A 14,456-nucleotide genomic window follows, 5' to 3' on the forward strand; every position below is an offset into this window, starting at 1 on the left:
TCTCTGCCTTCACTGACCTTACATTCTACTTGGGGAAGAGAGACTACAAAAATAATAAACTATACAGCATGTTAGACAGTAATGAATACTACAGAGGGGGAAAAAACGGAGCAAGACAAGAGGAATCCAGTAAGTGATGATATTACAACTTTAACAAGATGGTCAGGGGAGATCTCACTGGGGTAATGTTTTAGCAAGGGGCTAATGCTGATGATGGAAAGAGCTACAGAAATGGCTGGGTGTGCCAGGAAAAAAAAAAAATAGCCAATGCAAAGGTCCTGAGGCAGGAGAATCCCTGACACATTCAAGGAACAGTCGTAAGGTCCAAAGTAGTCAGTAGTCAATATTAAGATATTTTCAAGGTGAAATTAGCAGGATTTGGTTATGTTGTGTATGAGAGAAAAAGAAGTTAAAACTGATTCGAGATTTTTGTCTTAAGCAAGTAAAAGGACCATGCTGTCCCTTCCTGAGTCAATAAGTCAGTCAGCTTGTTCTTCTTTATTGTTTATAATGAAAAACTCCGGCGTTGATCTGGACTCTCATCTAATGCCAAAGCTGATGTGCATTGGTCCTCTACACCATATTCCCATTAATTGCCAAGCAATTAGTCCTCCAGGACAGCCTGAACACCAGACCTGAGCTGATAACTCAGTCAACAGTAAACACTGAGGTCATTCCCACTCGGCATTAATCTCTGGACTATGCTGGCTAAAATCAGGCTGAGCAAGATTGAAATGACTTGCCAGGGGTCCCACAGCCAGTCAGAAGTGGAGCTTTCAGCTTATACTAACTCACCCTGCCTGCCATGGATGAAGATTTACCTTTCTTTAAAGCAGCAGCTCTGAAGCTCTTGGAGATCCTGGACCAGTCTGAGAACCTGATGAGAATGATGGGTCCCATCTCCTGAAAATGCACCTAGATACACACAGCTATGTAGACAGTTCTGGAAGCCCTCCTCTTAAAGCTCATCTGTAAACCCACTCAGGAGCCCTGGGCTATGAATCCTTGCACTAGAAGCAAAGCCGAAAATAAATAGGATTATAATAACTAAACTACCCAGATATACATTCTTTTCAATAGGTGATAGGTGTACATGGAAAAAAATACTAAAATGTAGGACAAAAGGATATTGGATGGTCTCCCTCCCACACCTATGTGGGGAGCATCTCAGTGCCCCTGAACCACTCCTTCTTCTATTGACACCCAGAGATGGGGTGTGTGCATGTGTGGGGGTGAGTGCCTCTTTATTTTCATATAGAAAGGAGCATATTATTATTCTGTTAATAAACACAGTATTCTGTCCCTTAGTTTTTCTCATTCATCTTCAAGGTCATTCCTTCATGGAATCTAGATATATGGTATTCTCCTTAAAGCTCCCCTAATGCTCCTGCTCTTTATAGCTGGCTCTTACTGATGAATACTCAGGGATTTTTTTTTAACTTTTGCCATAAAGAAAATACTGTATTGCATAACCTTCAACATCCCTGTTTGTGTTCATTGGGGAATATGTCTATAGCAAAAGCTCCCCGACGTGGGATTGAGGGTCCAAAGAGGGTCCACGGTCATTTTACACTTAACGCATTTTCCAAATTGCCCTCCAAAGGGATTGTACCAATTTACACTCAACAAAATCACCAGGTATGATAATAACATTGCCACCTCTTTCCCAAGAACTGGAACTATTGTTTTTAATTTTTAAAAAGAAATGCATTAAAAATAAATAAATAAATAAATAAATAAATAAATAAATAAATAAAAAATGCATTGCATGAAATACTTCTTGGCTTCTCTTAACTAGTCCAAGTTCATTCCACAAATTATTCTCACAAATAAAAACAGATACAGTGGGATACCTGGGTGGCTCAGTGGTTGGGCGTCTGCCTTCAGCTCAGGGCATGATCCTGGGGTCCTGAGATCGAGTCCCGCATCAGGCTCCCCACAGGAAGTCTGCTTCTCCCTCTGCCTATGTCTCTGAGTGCTGTCTCTCTCTCTCTCTCTCTCGTCTCTCATGAATAAATAATTAAAATCTTAAGAAAAAAAAACAGATACAGTAATCTAACCCATATACTCAACATTTAGCTCAGGCCAAAAAACAAAGACAGGTGTACAGATAGCTTTCAGAATGCTTGTCTGTTAACGAGGGACTGATGCTTGATTATTAATGAACAGACATCCCATTATTAATAAATAGAACTGATGTCTTATCTGAATTGCAGTTTGTTTCAATTCCAAAGGAACCTTACATGAATAACCCAGAACAGAGAGAGTTTATAAAATCAAAATGAAATAAAAAAAGGGGGGAGGGGGGAAGGAAAGGAAAAGGAAAAATGTCAAGGCCAGAATCCATTCTCATTTCAATTAGTTCTGGTGAAGAACTACTGAATCATAGTCTGCAACGTTGCTAAAGCAATCACTCGTTAAGGCAAACAGAGACGGGACTCGATCCTTCCTTTTTCCCTTCGTGGGAGCAGAACATCCCATGCTTTCAGATTTGCACACATGGTACTAAGTACATTTAAAAATGAACAAGAAAGTTCATTAAAGAAGATGCGGGAGGGGCAGCCTGGGTGGCTCAGCAGTTTATGGCCTGCCTTCAGCCCAGGGCCTGATCCTGGAGACCTGGGATCAAGTCCCACGTCGGGCTCCCTGCATGGAGCCTGCTTCTCCCTCTGCCTCTGTGTGTGTGTGTGTGTGTCCCATGAATAAATAAATAAAATCTTTAAAAAAAAAAGATGTGGGAGAAAAATAAAACTGGATGTCTCAGCCAAGGTTGATGATTGTAACAGACTGAAGCTCAAACTGGCTCTGGGAGGAAAAGAAAGAGTTCAGAGAGAGAAAGCTCTCACCCCCCGCCCCCATTAAGGGCTATTGATTTGGCATCATTCCCTAAAGGGGCTTATGATTTCCTGGCCTACACCTTATGATGCTCCCTCAACTCTCACCCTAGGGTTACTCCCCTGGGATCCCTTACCCTGGCCGACATCCCAATGGGATGGACACAGATACAGCTACCTTCCTCAGTACCGTCTAGACCCATGGAAATGTGCATTGCAATCCCCCCAGCTCAGCAAATGTGGGCAGCTTCCTCTGCACCCTCTGCACCCTCTTCTCAGCCCCCTGCTATTTGGAGCTGCTCAGGCTGCCACCTGCCTTCAGGCCCCTCCAGGCCAGAGACAGGCACCATTCTACAAGGCCAAGTGCCCATGTGACAAGCTCTCCCACGCCCTCACTCACCTTCTGCTCCTGTAGCATTTGGGGGCCAGGGAAGCATGGGGAGGTGAGGGTGGTCTACACATGTGAAAGCTCAGCAAGCACCCAGCCTAGGAAGAGATGCCTGTCAGCCTCCAGGCAACACACAGAGTAGATGTTGTCCATCTCTGCCCCCTTCCCCTCTGCCTCACCCTTTCTGTGCTCTCTACCCTGACTTCCAAAGGCCCAACAGGCAACTCCTTTCTCTGGCCCCTAGAGCCTGCTCAGCCTGTACAAGGCAAGCTGGAAATGTTAAGATTATTAACACTCCCAGGGAAAAGCCTTCCATCACAACCAGTAGAAGCTGGTTAATACCCCAGCCCCCTCATCCCTCGGGTGGATAACTCTGAGGGGGGCACTCTACACTAACTCCCAATGTGGCCCGCAGTGGTAACATGCTTGATGACACACCCTGTATGGACAGTCTTCTCTTCCCTGTCCCACCTTCCCACTCCCCTACCAGTGTCTGCAGAGATCACCTCTCAAATAAACCACCTGCACTAGAATCTGTGCCTCGGGATCTGTCTCCAGTACAGACTATGTCAGGAAATCAAAACTTTCCCAGAAGTCCCCAGCAGAACTCTGATTATGTCCCACTGGTGAGGCCAGCATCACATGGCCACCAGATGCAAGGCAGTCTAAGAGAAGCTCAAGTTTTTTAGCTGGTTATACTGCATTGCAAACAAAATCAGCCCAGTCTTTCTGTGTCTGGCTTACTTCATTTAGCATAATGTCCTGATTGATCTATGTTGTTACCCATGGCAAGATTTCATTCTCTTTATGGCTGAATAATATTCCAATATATGTCACATTTTCTTTAATCACTTAACCATCAATGGACACCTAAATTGTTTCCATATCTTGGCTATTGTGAATAATGCTTCAGTGAACAAGGAAGTGGAGATATCTCTTCAAGGCACTGATTTCATTTCCTTTCCATAAATACCCAGAAGTCGAATAGCTGGATCATCTGGGAGTCCTAATTTTAATTTTTTGAAGAACCTCCATGCTGTTTTCCATAATGTCTGTATCAATTCTCATTCTCACTAGCGGTGCACCAAGGTTCCTCTTTTTCCAAATCCTTGTCAATACTTGTTATCTCTTCTCTTCTTGGTAACAGCCATCCTAACAGGTGTGAGGTGCTCTCGCTGTGGTTTTGATTTGTATTTACTTGATGATGAGTGATACTGAGCACCACTGAGCTTATGGTAATGTGTTACCCAGTAATAGAAAACTAATATATGCCTTTGAGAAGCAGGAGGGATTTCCAGATGGCCCTGTGAATCTCCGAGTTCCCAGTTTGCTGAGGAGGAGGGATGGCCTATTGATGAGGATGAGCCTGGGGGAAAGACAGCCTCCCTGGAATTACCGAGCTCAATGTATAATGAACATGAGCTACAAGGCAGCTACCACAAACAGGATGAAAATTGAGACCCTGGAGCCACACAGCTGGGTAAAATGGTGCAAGGAAAATTATAAGTTCAGATATACTGCAAGGGCTGGAATATCCATATCCTGTACTATCTTTGGTTTGTCTTTGGTTTATCCCAAGGCAAAATTCCTCACCATGCCCCCCAGCCCCAGCAGATCTTACCTCTGCTGACCTCCCTGGCTTATTCCTCTCCATTCTCCCTCTTATCAAATACATTCTTGTGCCATCAGCCTTCTTTCAGTACCTGGAACATGCCGATCTCTTCCCACCTCTGGGCCTTTGAAATTTCTATTCCTCTTGACAGAAATGCTCTTCTCTCATCTCTTGCCTTGGGTGGCTCCTTCTTCAGATCCAGCTGAAATAGCATTTCTTTTATTAAAGGGCTTCCAAGAAGCCTTCTCTAAATGCTCAATCCAAAGTAGGTCCCTCCGTGTCACACCTTATCCCTGCACACGTTTCCTTCCATTTAGACACTCATGAGAACTTGAGTTTAGATCATGTACTTGGTTATTTACTTATTCACCCTCTATCTTCAACACTGGAATGTACACATCCCTGGTGGCTGGAATCACATCTGCCTATTTAATCTCTGCTCCCCCAGCATCCCACAGTGTGCCAGGCCCAAGAAGACCTTCTATGCAAAAAGCAAAGAAAGACTACTTCTTACTTGAGCAGAGTGCTTCTCTGCCATCCTTTCCCCACCCCACCCCACCCCCCTGTCATAAGACCAGCAAGGCACAGAGACTTCAGGATTATGCTTGATCTAAGCTCAAGTTTGGAGCTAAGAACTGTGCCCAGTATATGATGGACATTCGATAAATACTGTTGAAAGAATTAAAATGTTAATATAAAAAATCAGGAGTTCATAGGTATGTACACAGCAAGGATCTCAACTTGGGTAGAATCCAAACACATACGGGTTTGCTGGCAAAACTGGCTTTCGTTTATACTGGGGTTTCTCAATCTGGGCATCGCTGATTTGTGAGTAGGCCATTCTGTGTTGTGGGGGCTGCCCTGTGCCCTGTGGGATGCTCGCAGCATCCCCGGCCCAAACTCTTTAGATGTCAATACACCCCTGCTGGTTGTACCAACCCCAAATGTGTCCAGACAGTTTCAAATGTCCACTCGGAGTGCAAAATCACTTTCCTAACTCAGTGAGAACCACTGAGTTAAGTGTAGCAGAACCTAATCTTTTTTGAAATGTGATCTAGCACAAAACTGAAAAGTATGAAGAAGCTCAGAGTTTTTTGCTGGAACAAGGACACAATCTGCCAGGACACTCGGTTTGCATTCCTTTTCCTGTATAAAATTGATAGACTCTGCTTCAGAAGAAATAGAGGGAAGGAGACAGGGAGACTCCGCAGGTCACCTTGAGGTCCTACAGGGGCCATGCCCATTTGTGAAGCCAAATTCAAGTCCCCAGCTGTGTGGCTACGGTAACATCTGGATTTAATCTGACATGGGGGTGTCACTGTCTTCTCCCACATTGGGGGAAAAACAATTTTCAGCCTCAGCTGGAGTATTTAACACTCAAAATGAAAGTTTCTGGAACAAAAGGCGTCAGCCATACCACAAACTACAAAAGGCAGGTGGGGGAAGGATACTTCTTACATTAGAAATGCTGCTGAATTAAAAGTAAAACGAAGTAAAGGTTTCTCTTATTTGGAGTATGTGATATTATCTAGGAACAAGCAGTACAGAAAATATGCATATATCAAAGAATTTTCTAAGTGTCACTGTGAAACCTCTCATACTTAGAATCTCATTCCCCCAAGATGGTTTCTTATCTGAATTGTTAAACACACTCACCTGTCAGAACTGGTGTCACCAAACGAACCAGGGGTGGTGGAAAGGGAGGTGGAAGGGGGGTGGGGGTGACTGGGTGACGGGCACTGAGGGGGGCACTTGATGGGATGAGCACTGGGTGTTATTCTATATGTTGGCAATTTGGACACCAATAAAAAATAAATTTATAAAAAAATAATAATAATTTTAAAATAAAAAATAAATAAATAAAAGAACTGGTGTCCCCTTCCTAATGAACTATAAGGAACAGCACAGAATCTGGCGAAGGCACAGAGTCCAAAACCACATCCCTCACCCACCCTTCCTCCCCTCTTTCAAAGGTAAAGAGGAACAAACATGTTTTCATCTTAAATGTCAGGCCTTCTCCATTGGGGCTGCTGACTCTGCTCCCCAGCAGGACATCAGAAGAAAAATCAGTCACAAGAGAAAGGAGATGCAAGTTGGAATTCATGGGCACTTTGCTTAAATGGGACTTATTGCTTATAGACAAGGGAGCCTGCAGGGGTCAGAGCACGAGAGACGCCGACTTTTAAAATAGGTTTCTAATTCATGGAACATTTTCTTCGGGTGCAATCTCCAGAAAAATCGCAATCTCAATAAAAAAGCAGATATGAAAGCAGGCATTTTCAGAGACATGTAAGGTCTAGAAATCTACCCCAGCCAACACTCAGCCGAGCAGCTGCCACCACACCTCACCTCGCTCTGCCAATACCTGTATAGTTCCCTGCCCTGAAGGGGTTAGGTTTTTCTCCTTGATGTTTGGTTGCTCTGCGGACTTGGACTTCCAACTGACTGTGCTTGCATCTGGAGCTACTTGGTCTCCCGCCTGCCCCCGGCTTCCAGCCCCTTCTCTCCTGTACCTTGCTCCATGGCCCAGGAGCTAATTCTAGGGACTGCCTGGCCCAAGTGCCCCTTGGCTTGGCCAGTGGAAGGGAGGGCAATAAAGGCACTTCTTCTCCACACACTCTTGAGATTAAGATAGTCAGCTCAGGCTGTTTTTGCACTGTAGCCATAGAATCACAATTTTCTGAGTCTGTTTACATTTTGAACAGCCTGATTGGGATTTGAGGTTGAGAAATGTGATTGCTGATATATATGTGCATTAAGTTCAAGCCATCCCTGAAGAACATCCACTTTTTTTTTTTTTAACCTGGAAGTGGAATCTAGTTTGTTGGTTGCCTGAGAGACAAAATGCACTGCTTTGTACCATTTAAATGTTAAGAGGGCTTGGACATTTTTCTGCAAAAAACCTATTTAACCCCCACTGAGTTGCCCAGGCCTCACAGTTTCACAGGTTAGGAAGTTCCCTTTTATTAATAAGTTCTTTACAAAATGAAGGGGATGGATTTCATTTATATGAATTTCTTCCTGTGCTTTCCACTCAATTCCAAGCCCAAGATTTAATGGATCAGATCCACGAGGTCACTGTGACTTAAATATTTCATATCGAGCCTGACCACTATTAACTGAGCACAAGCTTTGTGCCAGGCATGCTCCATTCACTGTCTCCAGTCCTCCTCCAACTCCTGAGGGAAGTAGCATTATTCTCAATGAAGAAACCAAGGCTTAGAAATAAATGAAGTTACTTAGGCAAGCTAGAACTTGAACCTAGGTCTTTATGGCCCCTTAAAGCCTGATCTCTTTTCTACTACAATATGCAGCCCCTTACATTTTACCCAAGTCATCTGAGGTTTCAATTTGGCAATGTCCTCATTTTGAGGTTGCCATCATTTTCCTGCCCCTAATTGCTCAGAGTTGCAATGGACTACGAGCAAGCTTCATGTTTGCCCCCACCTTGGAGTCTACACAAAAGATGCCATGCATTGTTTGTTAGCTAAGGAAACTTGGGTACCATTTGGGATGGTGAGAACAGAGTGGCCTGGGTCCTTCATTTGAGATGATGCCAGGCACTTCTTCTCTAGCTAGGCACAACACATCTGTGTCTTAGAGCTTAGCTGCAAGAGGAGTAAGGCTGTTCTCTGCAGAAAGAAGCTAAGAGGTCAGGAACTGAACTTATTGCTAGAGTACCCACTCCAACACCAGCTCCTTTGGGAACTCATGAACAGGGACCTTGGCAGTTCAGAAGAATGAAGCACACTGACAAACAAGGATCAAAGAAGAAAAGGCAAGAAAGAGTACTTCTTTCTTTAAATGGATATAATTTACATACTATAAAATTCACCCTTTTATTCAGTTTTAGAAAATTCACCAAGTGGTGCAAGGACATCAGCGCTATCCCATTCCAGAACATTTTCATTCCCCAAAAGGAAACTCCATGCCCATTAGCAGTCACTCCTCGCTGTTACCATCCACCAGCTCCTGGCAACCACTAGTCTACTTTCTATCTCTGTAGAGTTGCACATTCTGGACATTTCATAAAAATGGAATTGTTCAATATTTGGCCTTTTGTATCCAGTTACTTTCACCTGCCACAGTGTTTTCAAAATCCATCTAACTGGGAAACAAACAAAGGGTTGTGGAAGGGGAGGCGGGTGGGGGATGGGGTAACTGGGTGACAGGTACTAAGGAGGGCACTTGATGGGATGAGCACTGGGTGTTATACTATATGTTGGCAAATTGAATTTAAATTGAATGAATGAATGAATAGAAAAAAAAAGGGGGAAATTTTAAGAACCATATAAAAAAACAGATCCATCTAAGTTGTAACATGTGCCAGCAGTTATTTTGTTTTTTGGCAAATAATTATATGTATAAAGCATATTTTTTTATCCAGTTATTAACTGATGGACATTTGGGTCATTTCCATTTCTTACTATTGTGAATAATGCTGTTAGGAGCATTCATGTACGAATTATTCTACGGATATATTTTTTCAATTCTCTTGGGTGTATATCTAGGTGTGGAATTGCTGAATCATAGGATAATGCTGTTTAACTTTTTGAGGAACACCATTTTACATTCCCTCTCCATATGCATGGGGTTCCAACTTTTCTATATCCTTGCCAACTCTAGTTACTGTTCATCTTTCTTATTGTAGCTATCCTAGTACATGTGAAGTGGTAACTAATTATCATTTTGGCTTACATTCCCCAAAAACTCTGGTGTTAAGCATCTTTTTATGTGCTTACTGTAAACTAGTACATCTTTTTCAGAGATCCATCTGTTCAAATCTTTTCATGTTTTCAAAATTAGGTTGTCTTCTTATTGTTAAGAGTACTTTACAAGGGCACGTGGGTGGCTCAATCGGTTAAGTGTCTGCCTTTAGCTCAGGTCATGATCTTGGAGTCCTGGGATCTAGCCGGGCATCCAGCTCCCTGCTCAGTGGGGAGTCTGCTTCTCCCTCTGCCCCTCACCCTGCATGTGTGCTCTCTAATTAATTAATTAATTAATTAATTAATTTTAAAATCTTTTTTTAAAAAAAGAGTACTTTACTATACTATAAAAGAGTACTATATTCTAGATACAATTCCTTGTCAGATATACGATTTGTAAATATTTTCTCCCATTTTTGTAGGTTATCTTATTTTCTTGATGGTGTCCTTTGGAACACAGAGGTTCTCAATTTTGATAAAGTCGACTGAAGAATTCTATAGAACATGCCTCAAAATCTTCCTCCTGAAAGAGAATGAAGTTGGGTGGTCCCCGGGGGCATTACACTGCCAGCACACCTAACTCTGGAGAAAGACCCGAAGCTGCACAGCTGAGATGAGCCGTGAACTGTCCAGCACCGCGGTGCTGAAATCAGCTGGACCCAGACGTGATGGGGGGGGACACCCACAGCCTCTACCAAAAAGCATGTCCAGAGCAAGACCTCAGAGCAGTCTTGAAAATAAGCAAAGAACTTGCCAAGTGGACCCAAGAGAAAGATTATTCCAGATGTAAACAGCATTTGCAAAAATGTAGAAGCAGAAGACAGACCAGGCGCGTTTAACGGACTGCAGTTAGCTGAATCCAGAAGAAAAGTGGCTTGTATTAAAGTGATAGCAGCACTAATGGAAAGAAGTGACCACTTTGAGGATGGCTGCAGATACAGTCTACAAGACCTAAAGAAAGACTGGATGTGAGGGATGAGGAGAAGGGAGGAATCAAAGCAACTCCCAAGTTTGACTTGAGAAACCAGGTAGTTGAAGGTGGCATTTACAGAGATGGAGAAAAGTACAGAAAGACTAGTATAAAAAACTGTAATGTAAAACAGGTCTGCACTAAAAATCAAGGATGAGGAGTAGCAAAACATATGGTTAAATTTCAGAAGCTTGTTTTTTATTCTCTGACTAGAATTGCTCTTGATCATTTTGAATCTCCTTCCTGTGATGTGTAAAATGCCTTCCCTTGTTATACATTAATTTTTATGAAGTAAAGAGGAACAATGGTAAAGGTCACTGCCTCCAAAGCCATATGGCTTGGGTTCAAGCCCAGCTCCAGCTCCTATGAACCCTGAGCCCAGTTCCTCCTTAGGAAGAGATGGATAATCATGGTCTCTAACTTAGGGAGTTGTAATGAATCTTAAAATGAGTAGATATTTTGCATATCTGAGGAACAACTGTTAATGAGTATAAGGCTTCTTTTCAGGGTGATGAAAACATATTATCTGAAAATAGATCATAGTGATGGTTGAACAATCTTCTGAATATACTAAAACCACTCAATTGTATGCTTTAAAAGGGTGAATTTTATGGTTATGACTTGTATCTCAAAAAAGAATCATGAACAGGTCAGAACCATGCTTGGCTAAGTGCTAAGGAAGTTTTAATTAAATGAATTAAAATAAATTGAGAAAACCATTAAACGAAAATTTTAGACTTAAAAATCTTTATCCTTGGATTCCTCCAGCCTCCCACCACAGTGGATTTTTCAGAGTCTACTTCACTTCTGCAGAGGCTTCGTCCCTTCCTCCTAACTGCACTTTCTAGATGGCTCATTTCCACCTCCAAATTTCCCTCTTTCTGTTACATAAAGAAATATCACCCCCCCTAAAAGTCCTCACCCCAATTCAGCACCACACTCATTTTTGTGTATCCAAATCAAGGACCAAAATGCCTTCCATTTAACAAGATTCCATCCTAATTAAAAAGCAATTGTGGCTTATGTTTTCATTTTTCTTAAACAAGTAATTGTGATAGAAATGATATGTTTTTTAATTGAAAGAACTCAAAAGATAATGTGGAAAGGGAAAACTGGATTGATTAGCCAGAGATCTGTGCTTGAGGAAGCACAGATGGGTCTGAAAAATGTTTTTTTCCTTCTCATCTACCTTTTTTTTTTTTTTAACAAATTTCAGAACATTTTGGCCTCAGGCCTTTGTATTTACTGCTCCCTCCACACAAAATGCCTTTCCAGCAGTTGCTACATGGCTCATTCTCATACTCCACTCAGGTCTCTGTTCAAGTGTCACCAATCCATGGCATCTCAGGGCTCCTTGGCTATCCATGCTAGGTCACACTCTCTTCACTGACACTCATACTCCCTCATACTGATTTATTTCCCCTCTACAACTTGTACTATAATCTTCCATCCTCCATACTGTAGTATTTACTTTTTTTAGAGTCTCTCTTCCTGCTAAAATGTCAGTGCCCACAGAGCAGTATTTTCTCTTTCTTATTCACTACAATGTCCCTAGCACCAAGAACGGTGCCTGGCACATAGAAGATACCCAGCACATATTCAGTGGATGGAAGAATGAATGAACAAATAAATGGATGACACAAGAAGCCAGCATTCAATATATATTCCAGACCAGGATAACATTTTGCACGGACAGTATCACCACACAATGGGTGGCATTTGGGTTCTCTATATCACTTCCCTGGGTATCATGGAGACCTCTAGGAAGCCACTGTTCTGAAATAAAATTACAGGGGAAAAATTAGTTCAAAAGTATTCATGATACTGAATAAAAATTCAATGTGAACAGAAAAAGCAGGGAGATAGCAGTCTACTGTCAGCACCCTTTTATTCTCTTAAGTTTTAAAAATTCATATCTCCTCGGTGCTTGTCTTGCCACTTTCTCCATCAGATTGAGAGCTCCCCAGAGGAAGAGGCTGGGGCAGAACTTAAATGAATTATAGGACATCCAGCTGGTGTCAGAATTGGTCCATGAGAGAAAAAAAGCTACACACCTGATCACAGAAGTGTTCTGTGTGAGTGGCAGAGGAGAAACACAAGTTTTTTCTCTTATACAACTAACTCAGGATGGCTGAAGCAGCAACTCTGGGCATGGGGCCCAACAGTCTGTGTTCTAACAAGCCCAAGAAGTCATAGTGGTGCAAGTTCAAGTTTGAGACCATTGCCTGCTTCCCTCTGGGAAGTCCCTGAAGTGTCTAACCCTCCTCCACACCTTCCCCCTCCACAGAATCATTCCATCTGAGCCCACAGTACCAATTTCCAACTAACCCCAATGCTCTATAGCTCTAAATAGCATGTTTATACCATTGTTTCCAGATTTAGGCGACATATATTGCCTCCCCCAGCAAGAGGAGTTAGCTCATAACTTCCCCTCTCCATTTCCACTTTTGATATTTATAGCCTGAGTTTTTAGTTCCTTTGTGATTCTTCAGAAATGCAGATGATATGCTGAACTCTCTATTTCTTGTTCCATCAACTTTCTGCAGGATCCCCTGACCCCCTGTCTTTGTAAGATACTCATTAGCTCCCATTCCCCTCTCTCAACTCCTCATCCCTCCCATTCATTTCACAATGTTTTGTCAAAACACCTTTGCTTTTCTGTTTCTAAACAGTTCTGATTTTCAGTTCCTTCTGACCTCTGAAAACAAAAGCTAAGTTTTTCATGCTTGGCCTAGGAATCCATTCTAAATGTTGAAAACCAAGAAAAAGCATTTATATTGTTATAGGATTGTGTGTGTAAAAAATTGTGGCACAGTGTTTAGCACATTGTAAGCCCTCTACTAATAGAAGTTATTACCGTTATGACAAGGTGAATGGTGTTCATGTGGTAGCCAGCCTCCAGGATGGTCTCCAGTGATACCTCCTAGTATTCACATTTTTGTGTAATCCCAAAATGCATCACAATGAATCATGTTGACCTATTTGGCCAATAGGTCAAATAGAATATTGTAGAAATTATACTGTGTGATTACCAAAGGTAGGTTACAAAGAACATTGTAACTTCTACTTGTTCTCTTGGGATTATTTGCTCTGGGGAAAGCCCGCTGCCATGTTGTGAGGACACTCAGGCTGCTCTATGGGGAGGCCCATGTGGGAAGGAACTGCAACAGTCAGTACCAACTGGCCTGCCATGCGGGGGAGTCATTTTGGAAATGGATCCTCCAGCCTCAATCAAACCTTCAGATGATGGTGGCCCACATGTTGACAGCAACCTCATGAAAAGTCTTGAGCCAGAACTACCCAATTGATTCTGAATTCCTGACTCACAGAAACTATAAACAATATGTTTATTGTTGTTTTAAGCCACTAAGTGTTGGGGTAATGTGTCATGCAGCAATAGAGAACTACTGCAGTTTACCACAGAGTCAGCCATCCTGTTGAAGAGCCATATTTCACAGTCCATGGCTAGTTCCAAATGGCAGTATTCCAAGTTAGATAAAGAGATGGATCTCTCTAAACCAGAGATCATCCTTTTAGCCTAAGTAAAGCTATGGTTTTAATTATCTGCAAAATTATCTCCTCATCCTAGTGGCAAAACCAAAGCCAATTCTCTGTATATTCTAGGCTATAGCCAGTATCTCACTGAGACCTTTAAGCATTGACATTTTAACAAAGAGGATGGCTTTCCAGAGCTCACTTTTGCACCACACTGCCTGCTGCCCTCCCCACATCTTAATGCACTGCCAAACACACACACACACACACACACACACACACACACACACCACAAACAACTAACTGGCTTTTTAAAACCATAGATCCCAGGTTGCTATTGGCAGGGATTCTTAACCAGTGTCTTTAATCTAGGCTCAGGAATCTGCTTTTTAAAGGAGGCATCCCCCAGGACATCTCAAATGTTGGTAAGGATGCAGAGAAAAGAGACCTC

The 14,456-nt window shown here is 42.4% G+C and overlaps 1 long non-coding RNA gene across 3 annotated transcripts in view; it reads left to right on the forward strand.

Annotated features, from left to right (window-relative positions):
• LOC112674147 (uncharacterized) overlaps positions 1-11,255 on the forward strand; it is a 49,513-nt gene extending 38,258 nt beyond the window's left edge. For all 3 annotated transcript variants that reach the window (XR_003145258.3, XR_003145256.3, XR_007405580.1), the window contains one exon: positions 9,963-11,255. This is a non-coding gene — a long non-coding RNA (uncharacterized LOC112674147). The remainder of the gene's footprint in view (positions 1-9,962) is intronic.
• The last annotated feature ends 3,201 nt before the right edge of the window (positions 11,256-14,456 follow it).

This window comes from Canis lupus, chromosome 24 (genome assembly GCF_003254725.2).
Source record: "Canis lupus dingo isolate Sandy chromosome 24, ASM325472v2, whole genome shotgun sequence".
Lineage (NCBI taxonomy): Eukaryota > Metazoa > Chordata > Mammalia > Carnivora > Canidae > Canis > Canis lupus.